Source organism: Miniopterus schreibersii (assembly GCF_964146895.1).
Source record: "Miniopterus schreibersii genome assembly, chromosome: 12".
Lineage (NCBI taxonomy): Eukaryota > Metazoa > Chordata > Mammalia > Chiroptera > Miniopteridae > Miniopterus > Miniopterus schreibersii.
In genome coordinates, this window is record NC_138112.1 from 3,631,228 (window position 1) to 3,649,734 (window position 18,507).

The following is an 18,507-nucleotide window of genomic DNA, read 5'->3' on the forward strand; positions in this document are numbered from 1 at the left end:
TGTTTTTCCAATTCCATTTTGCTTTGTGTCCAGTTATCTATTATCAGTGTTCTGAAAAGTCTACCCTATGGTTCTGTGATATCTGGTATTCATACCACTATCAGGACAGATAATAGAAAATAATTATAATAGCATCTTTTGTTTACTGAGCTCTTACTATGTATCAAGTAGTATGTTAAACACTTAAATATTGTAGCAGAGACTGGCTAGATGCTTAGCAACCCCATTTCCTCTTCCTGGGTACACAGGACAATTATATTGGCTAGCTTTCCTAATTACATGGAATAAGTGCCTGGGTTTTAACCAACGTGAAGTTGAATTGGTGGGTGCCACTTCCTGGCCTGGTCTCTCTGTCTTTGCTATTCTGTCAGCCAAGTGGAGGCGGCCCAGTAGAGGACTTGAAGAGAATGAAAAGAGCTTAGGTCTCTGAATCACCTCTTGGAGGGGAGCACGCAGAAAGGACAACAGGTCTATGTCAGCCTGTGACTTGAGTGAGGAGTGAACTCTTGTATCTAGATTCTGGAATTTTTGTTATAGCAGCTAGTGTTAACCTCCCTGATTAATGTTCGAGCCTTTAATCCTTATTAACACCCTGCAAGACTGGCCTCGTTGCCAGCGTTTTACAGATGGGAAGTCAGGGATTATGTCCCTTGTCTGCATCACTCAGCCAGTGAGTGGCAGAGCTGAGAAAACAGCCCAGGTATGTTTGACTCCGGAGCTCATGCTTTTACCACCATATGCCCAATGCCCTTCCCAGTCTTGGAAGAATTCTTGGAAAAGACAAGTGTCTAGTGAGTTGACAAAGAGAAAGAGAGAGTGTGTGTGGGGGGGTGAGGAACAGCTTGGGGCTGAGTACTGCTGGTAAAGGGAATGTGGTTAGCCCCAGGGAACCCGTGGGCAGAGCTGAATAGAGAGACATCTTGCCCCCATGGCCACACTGGGAAATTTTAGGACAAATTTTGAGGTCTAGATGGTTCCATTGTCTCATTTTCATTTTCCTTCATCTTGGTCTTCAGGATGATGTTTCTAAACAGGCCTCACTGGGGCAGGGGACATCTGCACGGGGAGGAGTCCCGGCTTGAGTGTGATCACAGGCCTAGCTCGAAGTTCCTGTCCCTGAGCTGGTGATTAGGGAAGTTCCAGACCTTGTGATCACTGTGTCAGAGCTATACATAACAGGGAGAGAGCCAGACGGAACTGGCCCTGAGACAGAAACAGAGAGAAGGAAGCTGCCTGGGACACTTGGTAGTCATTGGGTCAAGGAGAATCACAGATGTAAGATGAAGGGTCTCCAAGGCCAGGCCCAGCCCCAGCCCCAGCCCCAGCCCTAGGAGGAGCCCTCTCTCTGTTGCTATAGAACCTAATGTCTACCTCCCTTCGACGTCTGTCTGACTCCTTCCTGACTGCATGTCAAGAGTTCAGAAGGGACAGAATCCCTTCTGAATGTCCCTGTCTACTCTGTTTCGATGGTGACTCAGGCTTGAATAGGGAGTTGTTTGAATATTAGCTGGGTGGGTGAGGGGCATCCTTGAAGGGTCTGGAGCAAGAGAGGGACGTGGCAGACTTGCATTTCAAATAGAAGAGGAAACCCAGAGCATGGAGGTGACTAGCCAGGGTGGCTGGGCTAGTGAGTGGCGGAATCACAACCTTGAATTCCTGATGAAGTTCCACTCTCTTTGCCTGACACGCCACAGCAGCTAAGCTTGTGGAACTGTGAAGCCTGAGAGTGTCTGGTCATCAGCCTAGAGGCAAGGGGAAGAAAACTGACTTCCCAGGTGAGGGACCTTACCTACCAATTCCTTGAATCAGCACAGCTGGGGCTACCGCCTTCTCACGTGTGCAGCCTGCCTGGGAATTCAGTTGAAGTCCAAGGTTAACAAGGCTGCTGCGAGGAGCCTGTGGCTCTTGGCAACAGGAGACCTAGTTCTACCCCCAGCTTTGCCACTGCCAGCTGTGCCCTTGGGTCAGTCCCTGTAACTCTGTTAGCCACTGACGAGATCAGAATAATCATAACCTCCAGGGGCTGTTGTAAGGCTAGACACAAAGAGTCAGAGCAACTGACAAAGGCTCCCAAAAGAGAGGGGCGTGGTCGGTGGAAATATCCTTCCTCTTGGGAGGAAGGCAGTCCCTTCTCCCTTTGTTTGCCTCTCTGGGGGCTGTGTGTGGTGCTGGGGCCTTTTACTGAACTTGGGACCCCTCGCCCCCCTCCAACGTGATTTTTAAGAAAATCACCTTGTCAGGAGGGGCGACGACCTAGCTCATTGTCACTGCTTGGTAAACTTGGGATACAAGAGGTTAAGAACAGAAATGGATAAAAATGTCCCACGTCATTCAAGCAGCGGCTGTGTCTTCTCTCTCTAGTCCAGATGACTCCTTCTCTCCAGCTTTCAGGGATGCCCCTGTCCTTTCATTCTAAACTGAACAGCAGTCCGAGCCCCCTCTCCATGAATGCAGGAAGTCCATCTGTTCGTGGGCTCCGTTCCAGGTACGTGGGGTGGTGCAGGGAAGCCTTCCAGGCCCAGAGCCGCCCTGCAGCCTCAGAGCTCACCTCTTAGTGTCTCCTGTAGGGCCTCCGGGCTGTGGCTGGTGGCTTCAGTGTGGACACAGAGCCCCTAAGATTTGTAAATGCTGCTGGAGGCTTGTGAGTAACAACATACCAAAAAGAGAGCTCACGACACCTTCAAGGAGTAGCCACTCGGAGCTCTCCCCAGGTCAGTGCCATTCTGCAAGCCTCCCTGGAGTTTCTGGCAGTCCCGTGGCAGGGAGAGACCAGCTCATTCTTACCTATGGAAATCTCCAGGCTTCTCTGAACGCCTTTTTTGTCCCCAGAGAGAGAAAGGGCCTTTCTTTCCCTGCTTAATGTCCACTTATTATTAATTTTCCTTTGAGATGGTTCACAGCAGGAATAGCAATGCCCTTCAAGGGAAATTCCTAGCAGCACCCAAAGGTGGCCCACATAGGGCTAGCCGCTGGTTGTTTCCTTTAGTCTGCTGTAGTCCTCGATAACAGCGCAGGTGGGACAGCTGTTGCATGGCCCAATCCAGGGCCTTGCCCCAGTCGGTCATCCATAGAGGGAAAGAGACCAGGTCCTCCTGCTCCTCCTGCCCTTGTCAGGGTTCCTGGTCTTCTGTGAGCAATACCTGGACAAAGAACAATAATTTTCAAGTGTGAGATGGGGCAGCCTAAACTCAGACTTGGGGAAATGGTTTCTCTAACTTCTCAGGGCCATGGTTCTGCTAAGGAGTTACTCAGTTGACATTGCTGAGCAAAACCTTTAACGCCTCAGTCTAGGGCCATCTGCCTTGGATGCACCGCAAATGCCCAGAGTTTTGCCCAAAATGATGGGCCTCTACTTACTGTATATAGACTGATTTAAGAAGGTTCACGAGGACAAGGGGAGTCCCCACCTGAAGACAAGTCCTAAGTATTACTCTGTGATGCAGAAATTGCTTGAAACCCCCTGAATCGCAGCTTTTAGCTTTAAGAACTTAAAGGTCTATGTTCCGCCAAACCTCTGGCAGCAGCAAGAGTGCTGGGTGGGAAGACCTGAGACGGGTTCAAGCCTCAGGCTGTCAGTTGTCATTTGTGACTTTGGACAAGTCACAAATTCCCCAGGTCTCAGATTTCTTAGCTGCAAAATGAGGATGACACCTTCCCTTCCAACCTATTGGGGCTGCAAAGGTGAACGTAAGTAAACGTTTATTAGGTTCCCATGCCCAGGCTCTGTGGGATACAGAAATGAGTCAGACACTGGCCTTCTCGGGTGCATGTACTAGGGGATTTAGACCTGTGATAAAGAACTTTGATCTGATACCAAAAGGACCAGCTTAGGTGTAAACTGTTTTGTAAACTCTAAGGTGTAACACACATGCAGGGTGAGTATTAGTACAATTTTTTTTTAATGGATCAATGTCCTTTCTGTTCATTGTCAGGCCAAGTGTATCTTGACCAGCTCACAACTCGGAACCTCTTCTCCATGTCTCTCAGGGCTCTAGGAGATTTGATGTCCCCACTGAATCCTCGAATTCGCGCATGGAGGTGAATCCATTCGTCCCCTGCCTCTGCTGCAGCACTTTCCCTAGAGCATATTGGGAACACAGCTTTTTTTCTCTTTCATGGAATTAATAACAATTATAAGAAGTGGTGACCAGAAGTCAGCGTGGTGGTGAGTGCTGAGTGTGCTCATGTGCCCAGCAGACGGGTGTGGGTGGGAAGAGGGAAGCTCTGCAGCCCAGGGTAGAGTTGAAGTTCTTATAATTTATAGGAAAATGAAAGTCAGAGAGGAAGAGCTCATTTAGACAATGGCAGGTTCACACCTCACCCTCAGATTCAGTCTGTGGCCACCTGACCTTTTGGAACATAATGTCGATGCTGTTCTCACCTTCTTCCAAACTCTTGTTCACAAGCCAGTATTTGTGTGACTGATGCAGGGAGGGCCTGGTGGTCTCTCTCGGGACCAGTAACCACCTTTCTGCCCTCACAACCTGCCCCTCTCTCCCCCGGCCCCTCTTCGTGGACACCAAGAACCTAAGTAGAAATTTCTCAGGATCCATGAAAGGAAAAGTAGCATTTCTTGGCAGCTTTTTCTTGTGAATGTGAGGTTATTTTATACTCCTTAAAACTTTGATTTGGTAAATAAATTTTTAAAACATAAAAATTCTTTGATTAAGTAATAAATGTTCATAAATATATACAATTTTTATCAACACTTTGATGCACCGTATAAAGTTCCAAGTAGGTGATTCATGTTTAACGTCATAGATGATGCAAGTTCTAAACCCAACTTCAGGAAGCTGGAGTAAACATGCTCCGCGCTCGTGAAATCCCTGAGTGGCCATTCTTGTGTCCACATTTATGAATTAACAGAAGGGTTTCCATGTGAGTGCCAGATGCTGCCCATCCATCGCTCCCAGGAGACACCCCCGGCCAACCTCAAAATGAGACACCCTGGCTCCCGGTTTAGGAGCCTCTTCCTGCTACACCGTGTCCTTGAGCTCAGGGCTCCATCTTTCTCCCTCTCCGTTTAATTTTCCTCCCCGGCCAACCTGGCCACCCCATCCTGAAGCATACGTCAGGAGCTCAGCTCCCCGGCGGTCCCACTTTGATGACAAAGTTCAGAGTGGCCACGTCTCCCTCTCGGTCCTTTCCCTCTTGGGTCAGCAGCTCAAATCTGCTGCCGTCCGCTGAACGCTCGCCGGGTGGCAGCACTGCCCCAGCTCTGGGCACACAAGTGGAAGAGACCCCGTGCTTGCCTCGGACCCGCCCTCTACTTGAGTCTGAAAGGGGGATGCGAGCCCAGCACTTACTATTGTGCTGAGCAATGTGATCTTATTACTTCATCTGGTCCTATAGGAGGCATTCTTCTCCCATGGACAGAGGAGGTGACACAGAGGGGCCAGTCCAGGCCTGCCTGACTCTGCTGTACCATGTCTTTCTGCTCTCCACCCTCTGCTTACTCACACCAGCCCCAGGCAAGAAGCAGCAGATGGAGGATTCCAGCTGGGGGCCGGTTGCCAGGCTGCCAGGCAAACAACTTGGGCCCTGTGTTGGGCCTGCTAACTGAGAACCAGGCACGGGTTTGGGTGCGACCAGGTGCCCCTGCCAGAAACCCAGAACCCAAGGCAGCCAGGGTGGGGTCTGTGATGACCTTGTGGTGCCAGACCTCTCAGGTCCCAGGCGTGTGAGAGTGACTAGAAGCCCTGAGACCTGCCCCGATGGGGTTGTGCACGGCACTGACACCTGCGGAAGACGCGGCTGATGATAAAGTAAAACCATTCTCATTCTCCCGCCGTTCCCGGCTGACGCCTCTCACCCCAGCACCTCCATTTCCCCAGAGAAAGGCCCTCTGAGAGTGTTTATTCAGCAACGTTACTGGTGGCCCAGCCCTGTACCAGGCTTCATTTTAGGCAGACGAAGCAGCCCAAGCCCCTGTGCATGGAGTGTCATTGTAGTGGGAGGAGGCAGATGTAAGTAATTGGTGAATGAAGTAAATATGTCGTATGTCAGGAATTTACTCTCTCACAGTTCTGATGGCCAAGAGTCTGCGTTGGTTTTCCTAGGCTGAGTGAGAGGTGCTGAAAGGGCCGCACTCCCCCTGGAGGCTGGGAGGAGAGTAATTTCTTGCCTCCTCCAGCTTCAGGTGGCTGTGCATTCCTTGGCTTGCGGCCACATCACCCGAGTCACTGTTTCCACCCTGGTGCCTTTCTCTTTCTCTCTCTGTGTGAGTAATTTTTCTCTGCCTGCTTTTTATAGCAAACATTTCTTAAGAGCCTAAATGTGATTGCATTTAGGAGTCACTCTGATAATCCAGAATAACCTCCCACCCCAAGATCCTTAATCACATCTGCAAAGACCTTATTTCCATATGAGGTAACAGCCGCAGGTTCCGGGAATTAGGGCATAGCTGTCTTCTGGGGAGCCATTTTCCATCTTGCCACAGAAGAGGATCACTTTTCAGCTTTCATTTCTACATTTATTCAACCAGCCCTTTGCTCAGCATGTTCACTGAACATCTACTCAATGCCAGACACTGTAGGACACTGGAAATACACCGCGAGCAGAGCAGAGCCTTCCTGGAGCTCTCGGTTTAGGAGGGGAGACAGATGGTAATCAAACAGTCACCCAAAGAAAACGCAGATGGTGAGTCCGCAGCTGGGACTTGACCTGGTGAGAAAGGCCCAGGAAGCCTTCCATGAGGAGGCGCTGCTCGTGTTGAAATCTGAGGGTCGAAAAAATAAAAAAATAAAAAAAATAAAAAAATAAAAAATAAAAAAAAAGACAAGTAAAAAAAAAGAAAAATGAAATCTGAGGGTCGAGTCGAGGTAACGACGTAAAGAGGTGGGGGGCAGAGCTGGGGTGTGGCCAGCACCGGCGGGGTGTGCTGGGCTTGGGGCGAGGCCCGTGGGGAGAGGTGCCGGGGTTCCAGGAACTGTGTGGGGGTCAGTATGGTGTGCCTGCTCCCCACCCTTTACAACAGCCCTAGGCTTGGCCGCTGCTCAGTGCCCGGGGGCCTCCATCCTGCTCCTCCCTCAGGCCATCCTTTAACTTCCTGCACAGTGTGGCATGTGGTTTAGCGGGGAAAGCCCCAAGCTCCGTGTTAGGGTCAGACTGTAAGCTTTGGTCAATAAAACTTTTATAAGAGCAGACATTGTGCTGAGAGTCACAGGGAATAGGGTGAGAAGATGACATTATTCTGGTCCTTGAGACCAGGGACCGTGGGGTGGAGGGAAGCACTAGGTTTAAGTGCCGCGTAGTCTGTCGACCTGGGTTGACTCTTACTTTTGCTGCTTACTGGCTGTGTGACCTTGGGACCATGACTTCACCTCTCTGTGCCTCAGTGCCTTTCAGGAGCACCTTATTCAAGTCAGCAGACATTTCATGTGACCCCACCGTGTGCTCGGCAGTAGGCCAGGTGCTGACGCCCCTCAGACACCGGTGTGACTGGGAGCAGACACTGTGGTCGGTGTTTCCTCAGCTGGGACTCCAGCTCTGGTTCTGCTGCCTGCAGCGCTTGATCCAAATGGGTCCGCAGGGCACACGCCACCACGTGGTTGCTGCCCAGGGCCCCGCACCAAGCACGGAACTCCGGGAGAGGCAGTTAGAGAGCAGGGATGTGTGCCCTGGGAGTGTGCACCCGCCTGGCCTTCTCGCCGCCCCCTCTTTCCTCCTGCAGAACATTCAACACCATCTACAGAGCCTTTCTTGATAAGCGCTAGTGAGTCTAGGCTTCCTGAGTGAAGACCAACGATGTTCATCTGCAGCTTTGTTTACCGGCACTGCCGTCGAGCACCTTGACTCGGGTTTTGTTAATGACGGTGACCCTCATCTTTTCCCTGGACCCACTGCCGTCAGGGCCAAGGTGCAGCGGCCAGCTCGCCAGCTCGCCGGGCTGAGTTTGGCAAATCTCCATATGCCTCTAACCTCAGGCTCTGTGGTAAAGGGAGGGTATAAATTCCTGCCTTGCCCTCCTTCCAGGGCTTTTGAAAAAATCAGCTGAGATTTTGCCCCCAGTCCCGTTTTGACCCCAATAAGGCCTAGCCGCGGGTGGAGGCGAGGAGGCACGCTCTTGAGCATGGCGTGGTTGAGCCCTCTCTAGCTGGCTCTTACCACTCAGCGGTACCCGAGCTGCTGTGGAGGCAGGTGGGTTAACCACCCAGAATTTGACTTGTTTGGTTTCTTTTCCAACCATAGTGGCTTCTGAGTCTTCAACTCCCTCCTGCCCTCTCTCACCTTTTAACATCTGGGTGGGGGATTTTGTTCAGAGTGTGAAACAGACTTCTAGCCCTCAGGTCTTCATCTCTGGGAGGTGTTGTTTTGTCCCTCCGTGAGGAGGGTACTTTCTGTGCGACACCTCACACCCTGGGGCGCTGTGATGGCCATGGTCTCACCATCTGTGCCTGCGAGTTCAGAAAATCGTGGAACTGGATTCTGCAGTGGGCTCTGGGGCAAGTTGACATGAGCATCCAGTTACTGCACCACCAGGCCCAGCAGGGAAGGGAGGAGAGGAAACCTTAGGGAAGGGCCGACGAACATGTGAGCAGAGGATTCAGAGCAGGGCTTGCCCTGCAGCACAGCCTGGTGGGTGACAATGTACGGAATTTCACTCCAATTTTAGGGTGTGGTGTGCAAGGCATGCACAGGGATAGAATGTGGTTCACAAGCACAGGGATAGAATGTGGTTCACAAGCAAAGTGACTGAGTCTCAGTTTCTTTATCCATGAGATGGGTATAACAGTGTTCATTGCAGAAGGTTATCGCAAGGATGAAATAAGATACACAGAAGAGGTTTAGCATGGTGCCTGGGACGCAGTAAGTGCCCGATGAGTGTTAGATACGGCAGGATCCAGTGCAGGCAACGGCGAAGTAGTTTATGTTGGAATAAACCTCTGGTGATAACTCTGGTTGGAATACATAAAAATCCCAACTAGGAGAAGAGACAAATCTCCCATGTAGAAGAATTCCAAATTATTTATGTAAATACTCTACCCTCGTGAGGGGAGAGCCTCACTCTCCAGTCCTCCAGCGTGGGCGCAACACAGCCACGTCCTTCCAAAGGGGACGGTGTAGGGAGTGGGAGAAAGAGCAACTTCAGAGCAAGAAACCTGACGGACAGGAGCTCAGCCGGCCGGGCCAGCGCGGGCGCTGCTTATTCGCGCGGGCCGCTCCTGCCCGTGGCAGGCCGTGCTGAGGACGGGGCCTGCCCCTGTGCCCCTCCCAAGCCCTGCAGTCCCGGCACCGCCACGAAGGAAACATCGCACGAAGTTCAGTGGAGGGAAATTCTACAAAATACCTGACCCAAACTGTTAAAACCGTCAAGGTCACCAAAACAAGGAAAGTCTGAGAAAGTGTCACAGCCAAGAGGAGCTTAAGGAGACAGGCTGAGTAAACGTACAGGGGCAGCTGGTGTGACCGGCCCCGGTGAGATCCTGCAGCAGGTAAGGGCGTTAGGGAAAGCTGAGGGCAAGTGAAACAGTAGGGACTTCAGTTCATGAAAATGTGCCAACTGGGCTCGTTAATTATAACCAAATATTTTCATATTAATAACAGGAGAAACTGGGTGCGGGGTAGATGGGAACTCTCTGTATTATGTTCTCAATTTTGTTTGTAAATTTTAAACTGTTTAAAACTAAAATCTAAAATATGTATTTATATCTATATACACATAATATGCACATACCTTTGTCATCTACCTATGAAAACATTCATGGAAATGCGCTATGGATGAAGCTGCGTAAAGTATATAGTTCTCAGTATTATTCTTGCAACTCTTCTGGAAGTTTGAAATTTTTAAAAAGTTATGTAATCTGAAAAACAAACAAAAATAACCCCAACTATTTTGAAGACACTAGAGAGGCAGCAAAGCAAGCAGAATCCAGAGGATCATGATATTTGAAAGGAGGAACGTAAACGCTAAGGTGCCTGAGCGCTCCTCCGGTTCATGCTGGAGCATGGGCTCCACGGAAGAATGAGTCCCACTGGCTCGGGAACCAAGTCAGCCGTCAAGGTTCAAAGCTGCTAGAGCAGTTGGAAATTGAGAAGAAAAAAGTTGGGGAAAGAAAGGAGCCCACTCCTGCCTACATGTTCCTTGTAAATCTCTACCTGACTCCTGTACTGTGCACACAGGGTGAGGCCCCAGGGATCCAGCAGAGAGCTGGAAGCTAAAGTTCACCTTCCTTTAGAATATCAGAATATTCCAATTTTTCATTTTCTTTTAGTTTTGCTAAACTTGTTTTTTTAAAGGAATTTATCCATCTCATCCAAATTGTCAAATTTGTTAGAATAAAGTTGCTGAACATATAGCTTCCCTGTTTATACATTGTCTGTATAATCTGTAGTAATAGCACACTATTCATTCCTGATATTAATAATCCATGTTTTCTTTTTTAAAGTCAGTCTTGCTAGATGTTTATCTAATTTATTAATCTTTTCAAAGAATCAGCTTTTGGCCATATATATATATATATATGTATATGTGTATATATATATATACACACACACACACACATATATATATATACATAGAGTTACAGAAATTTTTTCTTGTGATGAGAACTTTTAAGTTCATCCAGCATCCTTATAACCAGTGTTATGAACTCTGCACCTAGTAGATTGCTTGCCTCCATTTATTTTAGTTTGTTTTCTGGAGTTTTGTTCTGTTCTTTCATTTGGGACAGGTTTCTTTGTCGCCTTATTTTGGCTGCCTCCCTGTGTTTGTTTCTATGTATTAGGTAGAGCTGCTGTGTCCCCTGGGCTTGGTAGAGTGGCCTAATGTGGTAGGTGTCCTGTAGGGCCCAGTGGCACAGCTTCTCTGTTCGCCTGAGCTGGGCACTCCAGGCGCCCCCCCCACCCCAGCAGGTTGTGTGAACTCTCCTGTTGTAGTTGAGCCTTGATTGCTGTTGGCATGTCAATGGGAGGGATTTACCCCCACTGATCAACTTCCAGGACTGACTGCAACCACTGACTACTGACCTCTGACCACCACGGAGGGTCAGCTGTGCTGGGACCTGCCCCACAGAGCAGGCCTTACTTCAGCGGGGCTCTGGTACTCGCTGAGTCCACCCTTGACTGTGTCGCTTGTGGAGGTGGTTGGAAGCTGTCCACTGGGTTCTCAGGCTCTGGGACTTCCTGAGAGGTACAGACTAAGGCCAGCTGCCACCTGTGCCCTACCCAGGCTACCAGGCATGAGCTACAGAGCAATATGCAGATGGCTGCTACTTGTGCTGGCCTTGGAGGTACCCAGGAGAGGCCAAACTGAGGACCAAGGCCAGCTGCGGCTAGTGCTGGGCCTGGGGCCACTTAAAGAGAGGTACGGGGCACACCAAGGCAGATGCTGCTTGTTTGAGCGATTATAGGGAAGTCCGAAACACGAGCCAAGACAGGCCACTTGTATGGAAGAGCCACTAGAAACAGCCTGGGTGGCCTGCAAGTTGGATGTGCCTGGGTCTCAGGGAATCACCAGGTTGACTCAGAGAAGATGCCTGCCTGCCATCTCTCGGGGAGGGGGGGTTCAGAAAAGAAACATCGGCCTCTGCCAGCACTTCTGTCTGGGAGAAAGCTGCCCCTCCAGCTCTCACCCTGATGCCAGACTCTTCGGTTCCTCCCCGCATTTCCATGGTGCCTGTCAGCTGCTGCCCCGGCGCTGGAGCTCAGAGGGAGGGAGTCTCACAAGTCTGCTCAGGCCCCTAAGGGGACTGCCTGGGCTCCAGCAGCCCCCGTGTCCCTCAGCCACAGTCCCTGCTGATTTTCACAGCCAGAAGTTATGGGGACTTCTCTCCCCGGCACTGGAACCCCGAGATGGGGGGCCTGGTGTGAGGCTAAGACCCCTCATTCCTCAGGGACACCTCTGCAGCAGGGATATCTCCACCCCCCAATTTTTACCTGCCACTTGTGGGTGTGGGACCTGCCCGTTCCAAGTCTCCGCCCCTCTCTCAGTCTCCATGTGGATTCTTCTTTATGTCCTTAGTTGTAAGACTTCTGTTCGGTTAGTTATCATGTGATTCTGAATGATGGTTGTTCTGTAGTTTAGTTGTAGTTTTGATGTGGTTCTGGGAGGATGTGAGCACTGCATTTACCTACGCCAACATCTTGACTCAGAGCCAAAAATTCTATGTTTTTTTATTCATAAACTTCTGCTCATATCTTTATTATTTTATTTTTTTAGGTTTGGTTTGTTTTTTGAAAAACTCATCTTGAGATGGCAGCTTAGATCATTGGCTTTCAGTGTTCCGTCATTTCTCATTTATGCACTTAAGGTTTTAAATTTCCGTTTAGGCACTGTTTTAGTCACATCCCACAAGTTTAGTTATGTATATCACTTGATTAAAACATTATTTTAATTTTTGTTATGATTTATTTTGGCCCTTGGATTATTTATAAGTACTACTTTATTTCTTTCATTGGCAGTTGAGGAATTTTCAATGATCTCTTTTCTATTGATTTGTAGAAAACTCTGAATGATTTCAATTTTTAAAATTGAGATATAGTTGACATATAATATTGTGTAAGTTTAAGGTGTGTAATGCATACCAAACAATACAAATACTAAAGAATTTATATCATATCGATCATGGTCTCTGACCAAATGTAGTGACCACAGAACTAAGAAACAATCACTACACGTTTGGAAATGTAAAACCACGAAATTGTATTTGACCAGTGGTTCAAAGACCAGATCAGAATGGGAGTGGTGATTTGATATCTTTATATATTGCAGTCTGATTACTGTCTTAGTGTTAACTAACACCTCCATCACGTCATATATTTATTATTTCTTTTTATGGTGAAAACAGCTAATATTTTGTCTTTTAGCAACTTTGACGTTTATAACACAGTATATGTTGATTGTAATCACTAAGTTGTGCATCAGGTCTCCAGGACTTGTCTACTAGTTGCAAGTTTGTGCCCTTAAATAACATCTCTCCAGGAATGATTTCAATTTTTGAGTCACCAAGGCTTGAGTTATGGCCCAGCATATGGTTAGTTGTGGTGGTTGATATTATTGACGTAATTGTAAACGGTATTGTTGGTAAATTTCAATTTCTGATTATTTGTTGTTAGTATGTTAAAAATACAACTGATTTTTGTATATGGATCTGCCACCTGTTACCTTGCCAAACTCATGTGTTAGTTCTAGTAGCTGCTTTTAGATTCCATCGGGTTTTCCACATAGATGACCGTGTTACCTGAGGGGACAGTTTTGCTTCTTCCTATCCAACCTGGTTGCTTTTTTCTTTCTTTTTCTTGCCTGATTAGCCTGGATAGAACCTGTAGGGAAATGTTGAATTAAAGTGGTGAGAGGGGACATCCTGGTTCATCCCCGATCTTAGGGGAAAACATTCAGTCTTTTGCCAATAAGTACAATAGCTGTAGTTTTTGTGGATGCTTTTTATTTGGTTGAAGAAGTTCCCTTCTATCTCTAGTTTTTATGTGGAATTAATGTCAAATTTTCTGCGTCTATTGAGATGTTTATAGGGTTTTCCGTTTTTAGTTTCTTAATGTGGTGAGTTTCATTGAGGCATTTTCAAATGTTAACTCAACTCTGATGCCCTGGGATAAACCTCACTTGGTCATGATGTATTATCTTTAAAATATATTGTTGAATTCGATTTGCTAAAATTTTGTTTAAAATTTTTGCTCCCACCTGGCCGGGTGTGGCTCAGCGGTTGAGCATCGACCTGGGATCCAGGCGATCAGGGTTCGATTCCCAGTCAGGGCACAGGCCCGGGTTGCGGGCTGCAGCTGATCAATGACTCTCTCATCAGTGATGTTTCTATCTCTCTCTCTCCCTCTCCTTTCCTCGCTCTGAAATCAATAAAGATATGTTTAAAAAAATAATAATAAATAAATAAATAAATAAATAAATAAATAAATACAATTTTTGCTCCCTGTTCATGAGGAATTTGACCATTCGTTTTTCTTTTTTTGGTAAGTGTCTATGTCTAGTTTTAGTATCAGGGTAATTCAGTCTCATAAAATAGCTTGAGAAGTACTCCCTTCTCTTCAATTATTTTGGAAGAATTTGTATAGAACTGATATTATTTCTTATTTAAATGTTTGGTAAAATTCACCAGTGAAGCCATCTGGGCCTGAGTTTTCTTTGTGGGAAGGTTTTTTATTTTATTTTATTGATTAGAGAGAGAGAGAGAAACACTGATTTGTGGTTCCACTTGTTTATGCATCGTCGGTCGACTCTTGCATGTGCCCTGACCAGGGATTGAACCAGCAACCCTGGCCAATCGGAAGGATGCTGTGACCAATGCAGCATCCTGGGTAGGGCCTGCGGAAAGGTTTTTAGCTGCAACTTGAAATTATTGAATAGATACACGGTTATTTAGGTTATCTATTTTTTACTTAACCATGGTAATTTGCATTTTTTAAAGAAATTTCATTCAAGTTTTCAAATTTTTTGACATAAAGTTGTTCAAAATATTGTCTTATTCTTTTAATGTTTATAGAACCTATTGAATGATGTCACTTCACTCATTCCTGACGCTGGCAATTTGTGCCCGCCCTCTTCATTTTTACCCTGGTCAGTCTGGCTTGAGGGTAATCAATTTTATAGATAGTGCAGAACCAGCTTTTGGTGTCATCAATTTTCTCTATTTTTTGTTTTGTTTTCTATTTAATTTCCACTTTGATCTGTATTATTTCCCTTTTCTGCTTACTTTGAGTTAGATTTTCTCTTTTTTTCTGATTTCTTAAGCCCTAGGATAAACCTCACTTGGTCATGATGTAATATCTTTTAAATATATGGTTGAATTTAAATATAAGTTGAGCTTATTTACTCGATACTTCTTTTCTAGTACAGGCAATTTAGTGGTATAAATTTCGCCTTGCTTAGCAGCATCCCACAAATTCTGATATGTTGTGTTTTCATTTTCACTCAGTTCAAAATACTTTCTAATTTCCCTTTCAATTTCTTCATTGATCATGGGTTATTTAAAAGTGTAGGATTCAGTTTCCAGACATTTGAGGATTTTCCAGATATCTTACTGGTAATAATTTCTCATATAATTCCACTGTGGTTAGAGAACATATTTTTTAATTAAAAATTTTTATTTTTCGATTACAGTTTAATGCAATATTATTTTGTATTAGTTTCAGGTGTACAGCATAGTGGTTATACAGTTATATACTTTACAAAGTTTTCCCCCTGATATTTCCAGTCTCATCTGGCACCGTACGTAGTTATTACAATATTATTGACTATGTTCCCTATGCTGTGCTTTATATCCCTGTGACTATTTGTAATTACCAATCTGTACTTTTCAACCTTTTTCACCCAGTCCCCTAACTCCCTCCCCTTTGGCAACTATCAGTCTGTTCTCTGTATCTATGAAACTGTTTCTGTTTTTATTTGTTCGCTTATATTGTTCTTTAGATTCCATATATAAGTGAGATCACATGGTTTTTGTCTTTCTCTGAAAGACATTTTTTCACTTAGCATAATACCCTCTAGGTCCATCCATGCTGTCACAAATAGTAAGATTTCATTCATTTTTATGGCCAAGTAATATTCCATTGTATGTATGTACCATCACTTTTATATCCACTTGTCTATCGATGGGCACTTGGGCTGCTTCCATATCTTGGTTTTGTAAATAATGCTGCAGTGAGCATAGGGGTGCATATATTTTTTCAAATGAGTGTTTTGGGTTTCTTTGGATATATACCCAGAAGTGGAATTACTGGATAATAAAGTAATTCCATTTTTAATCTTTGAGAAACCTTCATATTGTTTCCTATAGTGGCTGCACCAGTCTGCATTCCCACCAACAGTGCACCAGGGTTCCCTTTTCTCCACACCCTCGCCAGCACTTGTTCTTTGCTGATTTATTGACGGCAGCCATTCTGACAGGTGTGAGGTGATATCTCATTATGGTTTTGATTTGTATTTCTCTGATGATTAGTGATGTTGAGCATCTTTCCATGTCTTTTGGCCGCCTGTATGTCCTCTTTGGAGAAGTGTCTATTTAGGTCCTTTACCCATTTTTAAATTGGATTGTTTGTTTTCTTGGTGTTGAGTTCTATGAGTTCTTTATAAATTTTGGATATTAACCCTTTACGGGATGTGTCATTGGTGAATACGTTCTTCCATTCTGTGAGTTGTTTCATTTTGTTGATGGTTTTCTTTGCTGTGTAAAAACTTTTTAGTTTGATGTAGTCCCTTTATATTTTTTATTTTCCCTTGGTCAAGGAGACATATCAGAAAAAAATATTACTAAGAGAAATGTTCGGGATTTTACTACCTATGTTTTCTTCTAAGAGTTTTATGGTTTTAAGTCTTATATTTAAGTTTTTAATTCGTCTTGAGTTTCTTCTTGTATATGGTGTAAGAAGGTGGTCTAGTTTCATATTTTTGCATGTAACTGTCTAATTTTCCCAACACTAGTTATTGAATAGACTGTCTTCACTCCATTGTATATTCTTGCCTCTTTTGTCAAATATTAATTGACCATATAAGCATGGATTTATTTCTGGGCTCTCTATTCTGTTCCATTGAGGTATATGTCTGTTTTTATGCCAATGCCATGCTGTTCTGATTACTAAGACCTTTTAGTATAGTTTAATATCAGGTAGCGTGATGCCTTCAACTTTGTTTCCCCCCACCCTCTGAAGATTGATGTGGCTATTCAGGGTCTTCTGTGGTTCCATATAAATTTTTGGATTATTAGTTCTAATTCTGTGAAATACGCCATTGATACTTTGATAGGGATTATGCTGAATTTATAGATTGCTTTGGGTAATATGGATATTTTAACGATGTTATTTATTACTATTCATGAGCATGGTATATGCCTCCACTTATTTGTATCTTCAATTTCTTTCTTTAGTAGTTCATAATTTTCCGAGTACAGGTCTATTATCTCTTCGGTTGAATTTATTCCTACGTATTTTGTTTTATTCAGTTGGAAATGAGATTGTTTTCTTAGTTTACCTTCCTGATAGTTCATTATTGGTGTATAAAAATGCAACCTATTTCTGGATATTTATTGTGCATCTTGCTACTTTATGAAATTTATCAGTTCTAGTAGTTTTTTTATGGAATCTTTAGGGTTCTCTATATACAATATTGTGTTATGTGCAAACAATGACAGTTTTACTCCTTTCTTTGGAATTTGGATGACTTTTATTTCTTCTTCTTGTCTTATTGCTGTGGCTAGGACTTCCAGTGTTGAATAAGACTGGTGAAAGTGGGCATCCTTGTCTTGTTCCTGATCTTAAGGGAAATGCTTTTAGTTTTTTCCCATTGAGTATGATGTTAGCTGTGAGTTTGTACATATGGCCTCTATTATACTGAGATATGTTCCCTCTAGTCCCATTTTGCTGAGAGTTTTATCATAAGGGTGTTGGATTTTGTCAAATGCTTTTTCTACATTTATTGATATAATCATAAGATACTTATCCTTCATTTTGCTAATGTGGTGTAGCACATTAATTAATTTGCAGATATTGTACCAACCTAGCATCCCAGGAATAAATCCCACTTGATCATGTTGTACAATCTTTTTAATATATTGCTGGATTTGGTTTATGTTGAGGATTTTTGCATATATGTTCATCAAGGATATTGGCCTATAATTTTCTTTTTTTGTAGTATTTTTATCTGGTTTTGGAATTAGGATAATCCTGGCTTCATAAAATGAGCTTAGGAGTCTTTCCTCTTCTTGAATATTTTGGAACTGTTTGAGAAATATAGGTGTTGAGAAAAATATATATATATTTTAAATATATCTTTATTGATTTCAGAGGGAGGAAAGTAGAGGAAGAGAGAAAGAGAGAAACATCAATGATGAGAGTCATTGATTGGCTCCCTCCTGCATGCCCCCGACTGGGGATTGAGCCTGAAACCTGGGCATGTGCCCTGACCGGGAATTGAACCCTGATCACCTGGATCCGAGGTCGACACTCAACCGCTGAGCCATGCCCGGCCGGACTGGAATTTATTTAGAGTTGTTTCATGGCCCTGAATATGGTTTATTTTGGTAAATGATCCATATGCAGTTGGGAAAGAAGTTGTATTTTAACTTCTAGTTACAGGTAATACTAACAAACCCTAATATTTGGAAGCATTTTTGTCTCCCAAAAATTTAATTTTGCAATTATCTTATATTTAAAAATAACATTTTTTTTCTTAATAAACTATATGATAATACATAAATAAACAACTATCGTTTCATCCCAGGGATAAATTCTACTTGATCGTGGCAAATGATTCTTTTAATGTGTGCTTGAATTCAGTTTACTAGTATTTTATTGAGAATTTTACATCTACATTTACCAGGGATATTGGCCTGTAGTTTTCTTGTGTCTTCATCTGGTTTTGGTATCACAGTAATGCTGGCCTCATCAAATAAGTTTGGAAGTGTTCCTTATCTTCAATTTTTTGGAAAAGTTTGAGAGGGATTGTCATTAATTTTTATTTAAATGTTTGGTAAAATTCACCAGTGAAGCCATCTAGTCCTGGGATTTTTCTTTGTTGGGAGACTTTTGATTAGATTCAATCTC